This window comes from Oncorhynchus keta, chromosome 27, assembly GCF_023373465.1.
Source record: "Oncorhynchus keta strain PuntledgeMale-10-30-2019 chromosome 27, Oket_V2, whole genome shotgun sequence".
In the NCBI taxonomy this organism is placed as follows: Eukaryota; Metazoa; Chordata; class Actinopteri; order Salmoniformes; family Salmonidae; genus Oncorhynchus; species Oncorhynchus keta.
Window position 1 is genome coordinate 8,983,705 of NC_068447.1, and position 13,117 is coordinate 8,996,821.

Here is a 13,117-nt window from a genome sequence, read left to right on the forward strand (position 1 = left end):
CAGAGACCTATAAAGACAGAGACCCAGACAGAGACCCTAAAAGACAGAGACTCTAAAAGACAGAGACCCTAAAAGACAGAGACCCATAAAGACAGAGACCCTAAAAGACAGAGACCCTAAAAGACAGAGACCCAGACAGAGACCCAGACAGAGACCCAGACAGAGACCCAGACAGAGACCCAGACAGAGACCCATAAAGACAGAGACCCTAAAAGACAGAGACCCTAAAAGAAAGAGACCCAGACAGAGACCCAGACAGAGACCCTAAAAGACAGAGACCCAGACAGAGACCCTAAAAGACAGAGACCCTAAAAGACAGAGACCCTAAAAGACAGAGACCCTAAAAGACAGAGACCCATAAAGACAGAGACCCTAAAAGACAGAGACCCTAAAAGACAGAGACCCATAAAGACAGAGAACCAGACAGAGACCCTAAAAGACAGAGACCCTTAAAGACAGAGACCCTAAAAGACAGAGACCCATAAAGACAGAGAACCAGACAGAGACCCTAAAAGACAGAGACCCTTAAAGACAGAGACCCTTAAAGACAGAGACCTATAAAGACAGAGACCTATAAAGACAGAGACCTATAAAGACAGAGACTCTTTTCAATAGATTGTTGCACATATTTAGATAACGCCCTCAAATTAAAATGTTGGTCTGACAAGGTATAACATCTGTCATTCTGCCCCTGAACAAGGCAGTTAACCCACTGTTCCCCTGAACAAGGCAGTTAACCCACTGTTCCCCTGAACAAGGCAGTTAACCCACTGTTCCCCTGAACAAGGCAGTTAACCCACTGTTCCCCTGAACAAGGCAGTTAACCCACTGTTCCCCTGAACAAGGCAGTTAACCCACTGTTCCCTGAACAAGGCAGTTAACCCACTGTTCCCCTGAACAAGGCAGTTAACCCACTGTTCCCCTGAACAAGGCAGTTAACCCACTGTTCCCCTGAACAAGGCAGTTAACCCACTGTTCCCCTGAACAAGGCAGTTAACCCACTGTTCCCCTGAACAAGGCAGTTAACCCACTGTTCCCCTGAGCAAGGCAGTTAACCCACTGTTCCCCTGAACAAGGCAGTTAACCCACTGTTCCCCTGAACAAGGCAGTTAACCCACTGTTCCCCTGAGCAAGGCAGTTAACCCACTGTTCCCCTGAACAAGGCAGTTAACCCACTGTTCCCCTGAACAAGGCAGTTAACCCACTGTTCCCCTGAGCAAGGCAGTTAACCCACTGTTCCCCTGAGCAAGGCAGTTAACCCACTGTTCCCCTGAACAAGGCAGTTAACCCACTGTTCCCCTGAACAAGGCAGTTTAACCCACTGTTCCCCTGAACAAGGCAGTTCACCCACTGTTCCCCTGAACAAGGCAGTTCACCCACTGTTCCCCTGAACAAGGCAGTTAAACCCACTGTTCCCCTGAACAAGGCAGTTAACCCACTGTTCCCATGTAGGTCATCATTGTAAATAAGAATTTGTTCGTAAAAACAGCTGCTCATTAGGCTATGGACAGGTTGTGTGTGTGTGTGTGTGTGTGTGTGTGTGTGTGTGTATCTATTTTCTAACAGTTGTCAATGTCATCTTCATATATCCTATAGATATCACAGCTGTCTAAAATCTTCCCATTAAAACTTTCCTCATCAATTTATATGACATGTAGCATTATCTTATAACATAGACCCAGTTCTTTTGATTTCTCACAGAAAGGATTTGAAGCTAAAGACAGTTTTTTAATACTGTTTTTGTGTTTGTTGAGATAGGAGAAATGTGATTTGCTTATGTGTCCTGAGTGGGATAAGATGCAGGCAGCTTTGATGAAAGGGTCCTATTAGATGGGTGGGTGTGCTGGTTAACCATGTTCATTCAGAAAGTTACTGTCTGTGTAACAGTAGAACTTTAGACCGTCCCCTCGCCCATACCCGGGCGCGAACCAGGGACCCTCTGCACACATAAAACAACAGTCACCCACTTCAAGGTCTCATCACCGATTGAAACGCTATTTAGCGCCGCACCACCGCTAACTAAGCTAGCCCGTTTCACATCCGTTACATCTGGACTTCATCTCTGTAATCAGATATAGAGAAAACGGCAGGCAGAAAATAAAGGGTCCGCACATGTGCTAGGAATCACTACGGGTGTCAGTTCTGCGTTTCCTCTCATTAAATGGTATGAAAACCGAATGAAGCGTAACCGAGCTCCTTTCGTGATTGATACTATAGGATGAAAAGCCCATCCTCATGTTTTCAGTAGCATATTTTTTTTTTTACAGTGCTATATGATTTCTCTCTCATTAATTCGTCCTCTCTAGCCACGTTGAACAGCATATCGCCACTGAGAATGACTGTAGCAGTGTGGGTGACGTTATGTGCATTTTGCAGAAAAGTAGAGGGGAAAAACACATTGCTTTTGAGGTGAATGTTTTTTTTTACTGCGTGAATGGTTATTTACTGCGTGAAAAAAAGGAATCTGTATTTTTTCATAATTCGGACAAAAAGATTGCAACACAGTTGGTGAGAAAAGGTTTTTACTCGGTTTGAGGCAGACCTAATATATAACTGGGTTTGGGGCAGACCTAATATATAACTGGGTTTGGGGCAGACCTAATATATAACTGGGTTTGAGGCAGACCTAATATATAACTGGGTTTGGGGCAGACCTAATATATAACTGGGTTTGGGGCAGACCTAATATATAACTGGGTTTGAGGCAGACCTAATATATAACTGGGTTTGGGGCAGACCTAATATATAACTGGGTTTGGGGCAGACCTAATATATAACTGGGTTTGGGGCAGACCTAATATATAACTGGGTTTGAGGCAGACCTAATATATAACTGGGTTTGAGGCAGACCTAATATTTAACTGGGTTTGGGGCAGACCTAATATATAACTGGGTTTGGGGCAGACCTAATATATAACTGGGTTTGAGGCAGACCTAATATATAACTGGGTTTGGGGCAGACCTAATATATAACTGGGTTTGGGGCAGACCTAATATATAACTGGGTTTGAGGCAGACCTAATATATAACTGGGTTTGGGGCAGACCTAATATATAACTGGGTTTGGGGCAGACCTAATATATAACTGGGTTTGGGGCAGACCTAATATATAACTGGGTTTGAGGCAGACCTAATATATAACTGGGTTTGAGGCAGACCTAATATTTAACTGGGTTTGGGGCAGACCTAATATATAACTGGGTTTGGGGCAGACCTAATATATAACTGGGTTTGAGGCAGACCTAATATATAACTGGGTTTGGGGCAGACCTAATATATAACTGGGTTTGGGGCAGACCTAATATATAACTGGGTTTGGGGCAGACCTAATATATAACTGGGTTTGAGGCAGACCTAATATATAACTGGGTTTGGGGCAGACCTAATATATAACTGGGTTTGGGGCAGACCTAATATATAACTGGGTTTGAGGCAGACCTAATATATAACTGGGTTTGGGGCAGACCTAATATATAACTGGGTTTGGGGCAGACCTAATATATAACTGGGTTTGGGGCAGACCTAATATATAACTGGGTTTGAGGCAGACCTAATATATAACTGGGTTTGGGGCAGACCTAATATATAACTGGGTTTGGGGCAGACCTAATATATAACTGGGTTTGAGGCAGACCTAATATATAACTGGGTTTGAGGCAGACCTAATATATAACTGGGTTTGAGGCAGACCTAATATTTAACTGGGTTTGGGGCAGACCTAATATATAACTGGGTTTGGGGCAGACCTAATATATAACTGGGTTTGAGGCAGACCTAATATATAACTGGGTTTGGGGCAGACCTAATATATAACTGGGTTTGGGGCAGACCTAATATATAACTGGGTTTGGGGCAGACCTAATATATAACTGGGTTTGGGGCAGACCTAATATATAACTGGGTTTGGGGCAGACCTAATATATAACTGGGTTTGAGGCAGACCTAATATATAACTGGGTTTGGGGCAGACCTAATATATAACTGGGTTTGAGGCAGACCTAATATATAACTGGGTTTGGGGCAGACCTAATATATAACTGGGTTTGGGGCAGACCTAATATATAACTGGGTTTGGGGCAGACCTAATATATAACTGGGTTTGAGGCAGACCTAATATATAACTGGGTTTGAGGTTTGACCTAATATATAACTGGGTTTGAGGGCAGACCTTATATAACTGGGTTTGGGGCAGACCTAATATATAACTGGGTTTGGGGCAGACCTAATATATAACTGGGTTTGGGGCAGACCTAATATATAACTGGGTTTGGGGCAGACCTAATATATAACTGGGTTTGGGGCAGACCTAATATATAACTGGGTTTGAGGCAGACCTAATATATAACTGGGTTTGGGCAGACCTAATATATAACTGGGTTTGGGGCAGACCTAATATATAACTGGGTTTGGGGCAGACCTAATATATAACTGGGTTTGAGGCAGACCTAATATATAACTGGGTTTGGGGCAGACCTAATATATAACTGGGTTTGGGGCAGACCTAATATATAACTGGGTTTGAGGCAGACCTAATATATAACTGGGTTTGGGGCAGACCTAATATATAACTGGGTTTGGCAGACCTAATATATAACTGGGTTTGAGGCAGACCTAATATATAACTGGGTTTGGGGCAGACCTAATATATAACTGGGTTTGGGCAGACCTAATATATAACTGGGTTTGAGGCAGACCTAATATATAACTGGGTTTGGGCAGACCTAATATATAACTGGGTTTGGGGCAGACCTAATATATAACTGGGTTTGGGGCAGACCTAATATATAACTGGGTTTGGGGCAGACCTAATATATAACTGGGTTTGGGGCAGACCTAATATATAACTGGGTTTGAGGCAGACCTAATATATAACTGGGTTTGAGGCAGACCTAATATATAACTGGGTTTGGGGCAGACCTAATATATAACTGGGTTTGAGGCAGACCTAATATATAACTGGGTTTGAGGCAGACCTAATATATAACTGGGTTTGGGGCAGACCTAATATATAACTGGGTTTGAGGCAGACCTAATATATAACTGGGTTTGGGGCAGACCTAATATATAACTGGGTTTGGGGCAGACCTAATATATAACTGGGTTTGAGGCAGACCTAATATATAACTGGGTTTGGGGCAGACCTAATATATAACTGGGTTTGAGGCAGACCTAATATATAACTGGGTTTGAGGCAGACCTAATATATAACTGGGTTTGAGGCAGACCTAATATATAACTGGGTTTGGGGCAGACCTAATATATAACTGGGTTTGGGGCAGACATAATATTTTATTGTGTCTATGTTGCAAACTAGTAGAAGACTATTCCATTTCCTTATTATCATTCTTGTTGATAAGGGAACTCAAACTAAAATATGTTTTAACTTAACTTTTTTTTTTTTAAGTTTTCAAATATTTTACTCATAAAGCAGAACTCTTCTGTTCCCAAAACATTTGAATATTTAAATTTTTGAGGAGCTGGAAACTAAGAGTTTTTCTAATTAGGAAGATTTGTGGTAGTCCTCTCTTCTCCTTGGTATGGTTAAGATAAGAGTTGTAAAAGGTCATGGGGCGAGCACCATGTGCTCTCTCACTGAACAAGAGAAGGAAAGAGGAAGATTCACAAGCAGATAAAAGACAAGAAGGAGATTTAAAGGAGTAAAGAGAAACCTGATACAGACACTAGAGGACAGTATAAAGAACATAGATACATCGATATATATATATAGATATATATGTGTGTGAGAGAAAACAAAATCTGAAAGGTAATTTTAATTTTCTTTTCTTCTTTTCCTTCATCATCTCTTCATCATTAGTTGACCTGGCTGGTGGCTGTACGTGAATCCTCTTCGGATACTGTCCAGGCTAAAGTTCAAAGGTCATAGTCCGAGAATTCAAATCAATCAATCCATCAGGACAGCCTTTTGTCAATTCAGTTCAAAGAGCAGGGAGAGGCAAGGTTGCGAGGGTGACATGCAAGTTAGTGCAAAGGACAGGGTTGGTAGGACAGTCAGATAGGTAGGGATGTGGTCCAGGCCCCAAGTCCCAGACTACAGTTACATTTAGCTACAGCAGGTTTTTCAGCGTTGAAAGAGATTATTTATTTTTTAAACCCCAAACGAACGAGTTGTGTTCAGTTGTTTCCTTCAGAATCTTCCTCTTCTCTGTGAGGTTATTTGGAGGTCAAGGGTTAACAATGGGGGGTGATCTGCTGGTTACCTAGAGGACGGGCTACTGCACTCGGAGGCGGGGCAACAGAACTGATGGGCGATGTCATCGTCTTCATCATCTCTGAGAGAAAGACAGGGCATGGTAACATGATTAGAGAGAGAGACAGGGCATGGTAACATGAGTAGAGAGAGAGACAGGGCATGGTAACATGAGTAGAGAGAGAGAGACAGGGCATGGTAACATGAGTAGAGAGAGAGAGACAGGGCATGGTAACATGTGTAGAGAGAGAGACAGGGCATGGTAACATGAGTAGAGAGAGAGAGACAGGGCATGGTAACATGAGTAGAGACAGAGACAGGGCATGGTAACATGAGTAGAGAGAGAGACAGGGCATGGTAACATGAGTAGAGAGAGAGACAGGGCATGGTAACATGAGTAGAGAGAGAGACAGGGCATGGTAACATGAGTAGAGAGAGACAGGGCATGGTAACATGAGTAGAGAGAGAGACAGGGCATGGTAACATGAGTAGAGAGAGAGACAGGGCATGGTAACATGAGTAGAGAGAGAGACAGGGCATGGTAACATGAGTAGAGAGAGAGACAGGGCATGGTAACATGAGTAGAGAGAGAGACAGGGCATGGTAACATGAGTAGAGACAGAGACAGGGCATGGTAACATGAGTAGAGAGAGAGACAGGGCATGGTAACATGAGTAGAGAGAGAGACAGGGCATGGTAACATGAGTAGAGAGAGAGAGACAGGGCATGGTAACATGAGTAGAGAGAGACATGGTAACATGAGTAGAGAGAGACAGGGCATGGTAACATGAGTAGAGAGAGACAGGGCATGGAGTAGAGAGAGACAGGGCATGGTAACAGGGCATGGTAACATGAGTAGAGAGATGAGACAGGGCATGGTAACATGAGTAGAGAGAGAGACAGGGCATGGTAACATGAGTAGAGAGAGAGAGACAGGGCATGGTAACATGAGTAGAGAGAGAGACAGGGCATGGTAACATGAGTAGAGAGAGAGAGACAGGGCATGGTAACATGAGTAGAGAGAGAGACAGGGCATGACATGGGCAGGGCATGGTAACATGAGTAGAGAGAGAGAGACAGGGCATGGTAACATGAGTAGAGAGAGAGAGACAGGGCATGGTAACATGAGTAGAGAGAGAGACAGGGCATGGTAACATGAGTAGAGAGAGAGAGACAGGGCATGGTAACATGAGTAGAGAGAGAGAGACAGGGCATGGTAACATGAGTAGAGAGAGAGAGACAGGGCATGGTAACATGAGTAGAGAGAGAGAGACAGGGCATGGTAACATGAGTAGAGAGAGACAGGGCATGGTAACATGAGTAGAGAGACAGAGACAGGGCATGGTAACATGAGTAGAGAGAGAGACAGGGCATGGTAACATGAGTAGAGAGAGAGAGACAGGGCATGGTAACATGAGTAGAGAGAGAGAGACAGGGCATGGTAACATGAGTAGAGAGAGAGACAGGGCATGGTAACATGAGTAGAGAGAGAGAGACAGGGCATGGTAACATGAGTAGACAGGGCATGGTAACATGAGACAGGGCATGGTAACATGAGTAGAGACAGAGACAGGGCATGGTAACATGAGTAGAGACAGAGACAGGGCATGGTAACATGAGTAGAGAGAGAGACAGGGCATGGTAACATGAGTAGAGACAGGGCATGGTAACATGAGTAGAGAGAGAGAGACAGGGCATGGTAACATGAATAGAGAGAGACAGGGCATGGTAACATGAGTAGAGAGAGACAGGGCATGGTAACATGTGTAGAGAGACAGAGAGACAGGGCATGGTAACATGAGTAGAGAGAGAGACAGGGCATGGTAACATGAGTAGAGAGACAGAGACAGGCCATGGTAGTGTAGAGAGACAGAGACAGACCGATGTTGAGACAGAAGCAAAGGGACCGGGAACACAAGCAGAGTGAGAGAAGAAGAAAGAAGAAAGAAGAGAAGAAATCAAATAAAATAACCTCTAGTGTTATAACAATAGTTGACCACTAGATGTCAGGCTTGCAGCATGGAGAACAGTCTAAACTACAGCTACAGTAACATGTATAATACTACAGTAACATGTATACTACTACAGTAACATGTATACTACTACTACAGTAACATGTATACTACTACAGTAACATGTATAATACTACTACAGTAACATGTATAATACTACTACAGTAACATGTATAATACTACTACAGTAACATGTATAATACTACTACAGTAACATGTATAATACTACTACAGTAACATGTATAATACTACAGTAACATGTATAATACTACTACAGTAACATGTATAATACTACTACAGTAACATGTATACTACTACAGTAACATTTCCGGTTCTGGGTTGGAGCGAGCGGTCGCATTCGCACTTCGCTCTGCAGGAGACTCTGCTAGCTAGCCAACAGCTAACAGCTAACAGCTAGCCAACGTCACCACACGTCTACTGATTCGAATTCAATCACCGGTCAGATAGTATCACATTTTCATTTCATTTCATTACAGTACAACGGTTTGATTTGTTTGATCGTAGCTAGCTACATAGCTACCGTCTTTGTTTCAAAGATAATTGTGTAGTCTAGAGCGATTTCCTAGGTTAGCTAGCCAGCTATTGTCGTTCTTTTAACGCAACGTAACGTAAACAACACTGCTAGCTAGCCAGCTAGCCCCCGAATAGTAGCACTGTAGAAACTATTACACTCAACGGAACGACTTGATTAGTGTAGTGTCAACAACGCAGCTACTGCCAGCTAGCCTACTTTAGCAGTACTGTATCATTTTAATCATTTTAGTCAATAAGATTCTTGCTACGTAAGCTTAACTTTCTGAACATTCGAGACGTGTAGTCCACTTGTCATTCCAATCTCCTTGCATTAGCGTAGCCTTTTATGTAGCCTGTCAACTATGTGTCTGTCTATCCCTGTTCTCTCCTCTCTGCACAGACCATACAAACGCTCCACACCGCGTGGCCGCGTCCACCCTAATCTGGTGGTCCCAGCGCGTACGACCCACGTGGAGTTCCAGGTCTCCGGTAGCCTCTGGAACTGCCGATCTGCGGCCAACAAGGCAGAGTTCATCTCAGCCTATGCCTCCCTCCAGTCCCTTGACTTCTTGGCACTGACGGAAACATGGATCACCACAGATAACACTGCTACTCCTACTGCTCTCTCCTCGTCCGCCCACGTGTTCTCGCACACCCCGAGAGCTTCTGGTCAGCGGGGTGGTGGCACCGGGATCCTCATCTCTCCCAAGTGGTCTTTCTCTCTTTCTCCCCTTACCCATCTGTCTATCGCCTCCTTTGAATTCCATGCTGTCACAGTTACCAGCCCTTTCAAGCTTAACATCCTTATCATTTATCGCCCTCCAGGTTCCCTCGGAGAGTTCATCAATGAGCTTGATGCCTTGATAAGCTCCTTTCCTGAGGACGGCTCACCTCTCACAGTTCTGGGCGACTTTAACCTCCCCACGTCTACCTTTGACTCATTCCTCTCTGCCTCCTTCTTTCCACTCCTCTCCTCTTTTGACCTCACCCTCTCACCTTCCCCCCTACTCACAAGGCAGGCAATACGCTTGACCTCATCTTTACTAGATGCTGTTCTTCCACTAACCTCATTGCAACTCGCCTCCAAGTCTCCGACCACTACCTTGTATCCTTTTCCCTCTCGCTCTCATCCAACACTTCCCACACTGCCCCTACTCGGATGGTATCGCGCCGTCCCAACCTTCGCTCTCTCTCCCCCCGCTACTCTCTCCTCTTCCATCCTATCATCTCTTCCCTCTGCTCAAACTTTCTCCAACCTATCTCCTGATTCTGCCTCCTCAACCCTCCTCTCCTCCCTTACTGCATCCTTTGACTCTCTATGTCCCCTATCCTCCAGGCCGGCTCGGTCCTCCCCTCCCGCTCCGTGGCTCGACGACTCATTGCGAGCTCACAGAACAGGGCTCCGGGCAGCCGAGCGGAAATGGAGGAAAACTCGCCTCCCTGCGGACCTGGCATCCTTTCACTCCCTCCTCTCTACATTTTCCTCCTCTGTCTCTGCTGCTAAAGCCACTTTCTACCATTCTAAATTCCAAGCATCTGCCTCTAACCCTAGGAAGCTCTTTGCCACCTTCTCCTCCCTCCTGAATCCCCCCTCCCTCTCTGCAGATGACTTCGTCAACCATTTTGAAAAGAAGGTTGACGACATCCGATCCTCGTTTGCTAAGTCAAACGACACCGCTGGTTCTGCTCACACTGCCCTACCCTATGCTCTGACCTCTTTCTCCCCTCTCTCTCCAGATGAAATCTCGCGTCTTGTGACGGCCGGCCGCCCAACAACCTGCCCGCTTGACCCTATCCCCTCCTCTCTTCTCCAGACCATTTCCGGAGACCTTCTCCCTTACCTCACCTCGCTCATCAACTCATCCCTGACCGCTGGCTACGTCCCTCCCATCTTCAAGAGAGCGAGAGTTGCACCCCTTCTGAAAAAACCTACACTCGATCCCTCCGATGTCAACAACTACAGACCAGTATCCCTTCTCTCTTTTCTCTCCAAAACTCTTGAGCGTGCCGTCCTTGGCCAGCTCTACCGCTATCTCTCTCAGAATGACCTTCTTGATCCAAATCAGTCAGGTTTCAAGACTAGTCATTCAACTGAGACTGCTCTTCTCTGTATCACGGAGGCGCTCCGCACTGCTAAAGCTAACTCTCTCTCCTCTGCTCTCATCCTTCTAGACCTATCGGCTGCCTTCGATACTGTGAACCATCAGATCCTCCTCTCCACCCTCTCCGAGTTGGGCATCTCCGGCGCGGCCCACGCTTGGATTGCGTCCTACCTGACAGGTCGCTCCTACCAGGTGGCGTGGCGAGAATCTGTCTCCTCACCACGCGCTCTCACCACTGGTGTCCCCCAGGGCTCTGTTCTAGGCCCTCTCTTATTCTCGCTATACACCAAGTCACTTGGCTCTGTCATAACCTCACATGGTCTCTCCTATCATTGCTATGCAGACGACACACAATTAATCTTCTCCTTTCCCCCTTCTGATGACCAGGTGGCGAATCGCATCTCTGCATGTCTGGCAGACATATCAGTGTGGATGACGGATAACCACCTCAAGCTGAACCTCAGCAAGACGGAGCTCCTCTTCCTCCCGGGGAAGGACTGCCCGTTCCATGATCTCGCCATCACGGTTGACAACTCCATTGTGTCCTCCTCCCAGAGCGCTAAGAACCTTGGCGTGATCCTGGACAACACCCTGACGTTCTCAACTAACATCAAGGCGGTGTCCCGTTCCTGTAGGTTCATGCTCTACAACATCCGCAGAGTACGACCCTGCCTCACACAGGAAGCGGCGCAGGTCCTAATCCAGGCACTTGTCATCTCCCGTCTTGATTACTGCAACTCGCTGTTGGCTGGGCTCCCTGCCTGTGCCATTAAACCCCTACAACTCATCCAGAACGCCGCAGCCCGTCTGGTGTTCAACCTTCCCAAGTTCTCTCACGTCACCCCGCTCCTCCGCTCTCTCCACTGGCTTCCAGTTGAAGCTCGCATCCGCTACAAGACCATGGTGCTTGCCTACGGAGCTGTGAGGGGAACGGCACCTCAGTACCTCCAGGCTCTGATCAGGCCCTACACCCAAACAAGGGCACTGCGTTCATCCACCTCTGGCCTGCTCGCCTCCCTACCACTGAGGAAGTACAGTTCCCGCTCAGCCCAGTCAAAACTGTTCGCTGCTCTGGCCCCCAATGGTGGAACAAACTCCCTCACGACGCCAGGACAGCGGAGTCAATCACCACCTTCCGGAGACACCTGAAACCCCACCTCTTCAAGGAATACCTAGGATAGGGTAAGTAAGGGTAAGTAATCCTTCTCACCCCCCTTCTCCCCCAAAAATGCAAATTTGATTTAGATGCAAGTGACTTGTTCCACTGGATGTCATAAGGTGAATGCACCAATTTGTAAGTCGCTCTGGATAAGAGCGTCATGTATAATACTACTACAGCTAAATGACTTAAATGTAAATGTAAATGTAACATGTATACTACTACTACAGTAACATGTATACTACTACTACAGTAACATGTATACTACTACAGTAACATGTATAATACTACTACAGTAACATGTATAATACTACTACAGTAACATGTATACTACTACAGTAACATGTATAATACTACTACAGTAACATGTATAATACTACTACAGTAACATGTATAATACTACTACAGTAACATGTATAATACTACTACAGTAACATGTATACTACTACAGTAACATGTATAATACTACTACAGTAACATGTATACTACTACTACAGTAACATGTATACTACTACAGTAACATGTATACTACTACAGTAACATGTATAATACTACAGTAACATGTATAATACTACAGTAACATGTATAATACTACAGTAACATGTATAATACTACTACAGTAACATGTATAATACTACTACAGTAACATGTATACTACTACAGTAACATGTATAATACTACTACAGTAACATGTATAATACTACTACAGTAACATGTATACTACTACAGTAACATGTATAATACTACTACAGTAACATGTATAATACTACTACAGTAACATGTATAATACTACTACAGTAACATGTATAATACTACAGTAACATGTATAATACTACAGTAACATGTATAATACTACAGTAACATGTATAATACTACTACAGTAACATGTATAATACTACAGTAACATGTATAATACTACAGTAACATGTATACTACTACAGTAACATGTATACTACTACAGTAACATGTATAATACTACTACAGTAACATGTATAATACTACAGTAACATGTATAATACTACTACAGTAACATGTATAATACTACTACAGTAACATGTATAATACTACTACAGTAACATGTATAATACTACTACAGTAACAT

At 44.6% G+C, this 13,117-nt stretch overlaps 1 long non-coding RNA gene across 3 annotated transcripts; it reads right to left on the minus strand.

Annotated features, from left to right (window-relative positions):
* Window positions 1–2,421: 2,421 nt before the first annotated feature.
* On the minus strand, window positions 2,422–4,661 carry LOC118382696 (uncharacterized). 3 transcript variants are annotated; one of them, XR_008082436.1, is made up of 3 exons: window positions 4,584–4,661; window positions 4,195–4,278; window positions 2,422–4,110 (listed from the first exon to the last, which is right to left on the minus strand). It is a non-coding gene; the product is annotated as an uncharacterized LOC118382696 (long non-coding RNA). The 3 variants fall into 3 exon arrangements; XR_008082435.1 differs by having other exon boundaries at window positions 4,195–4,334; window positions 4,584–4,655; XR_008082434.1 differs by lacking the exon at window positions 4,195–4,278 and adding an exon at window positions 4,362–4,529 and having other exon boundaries at window positions 4,584–4,655.
* Window positions 4,662–13,117: the final 8,456 nt, after the last annotated feature.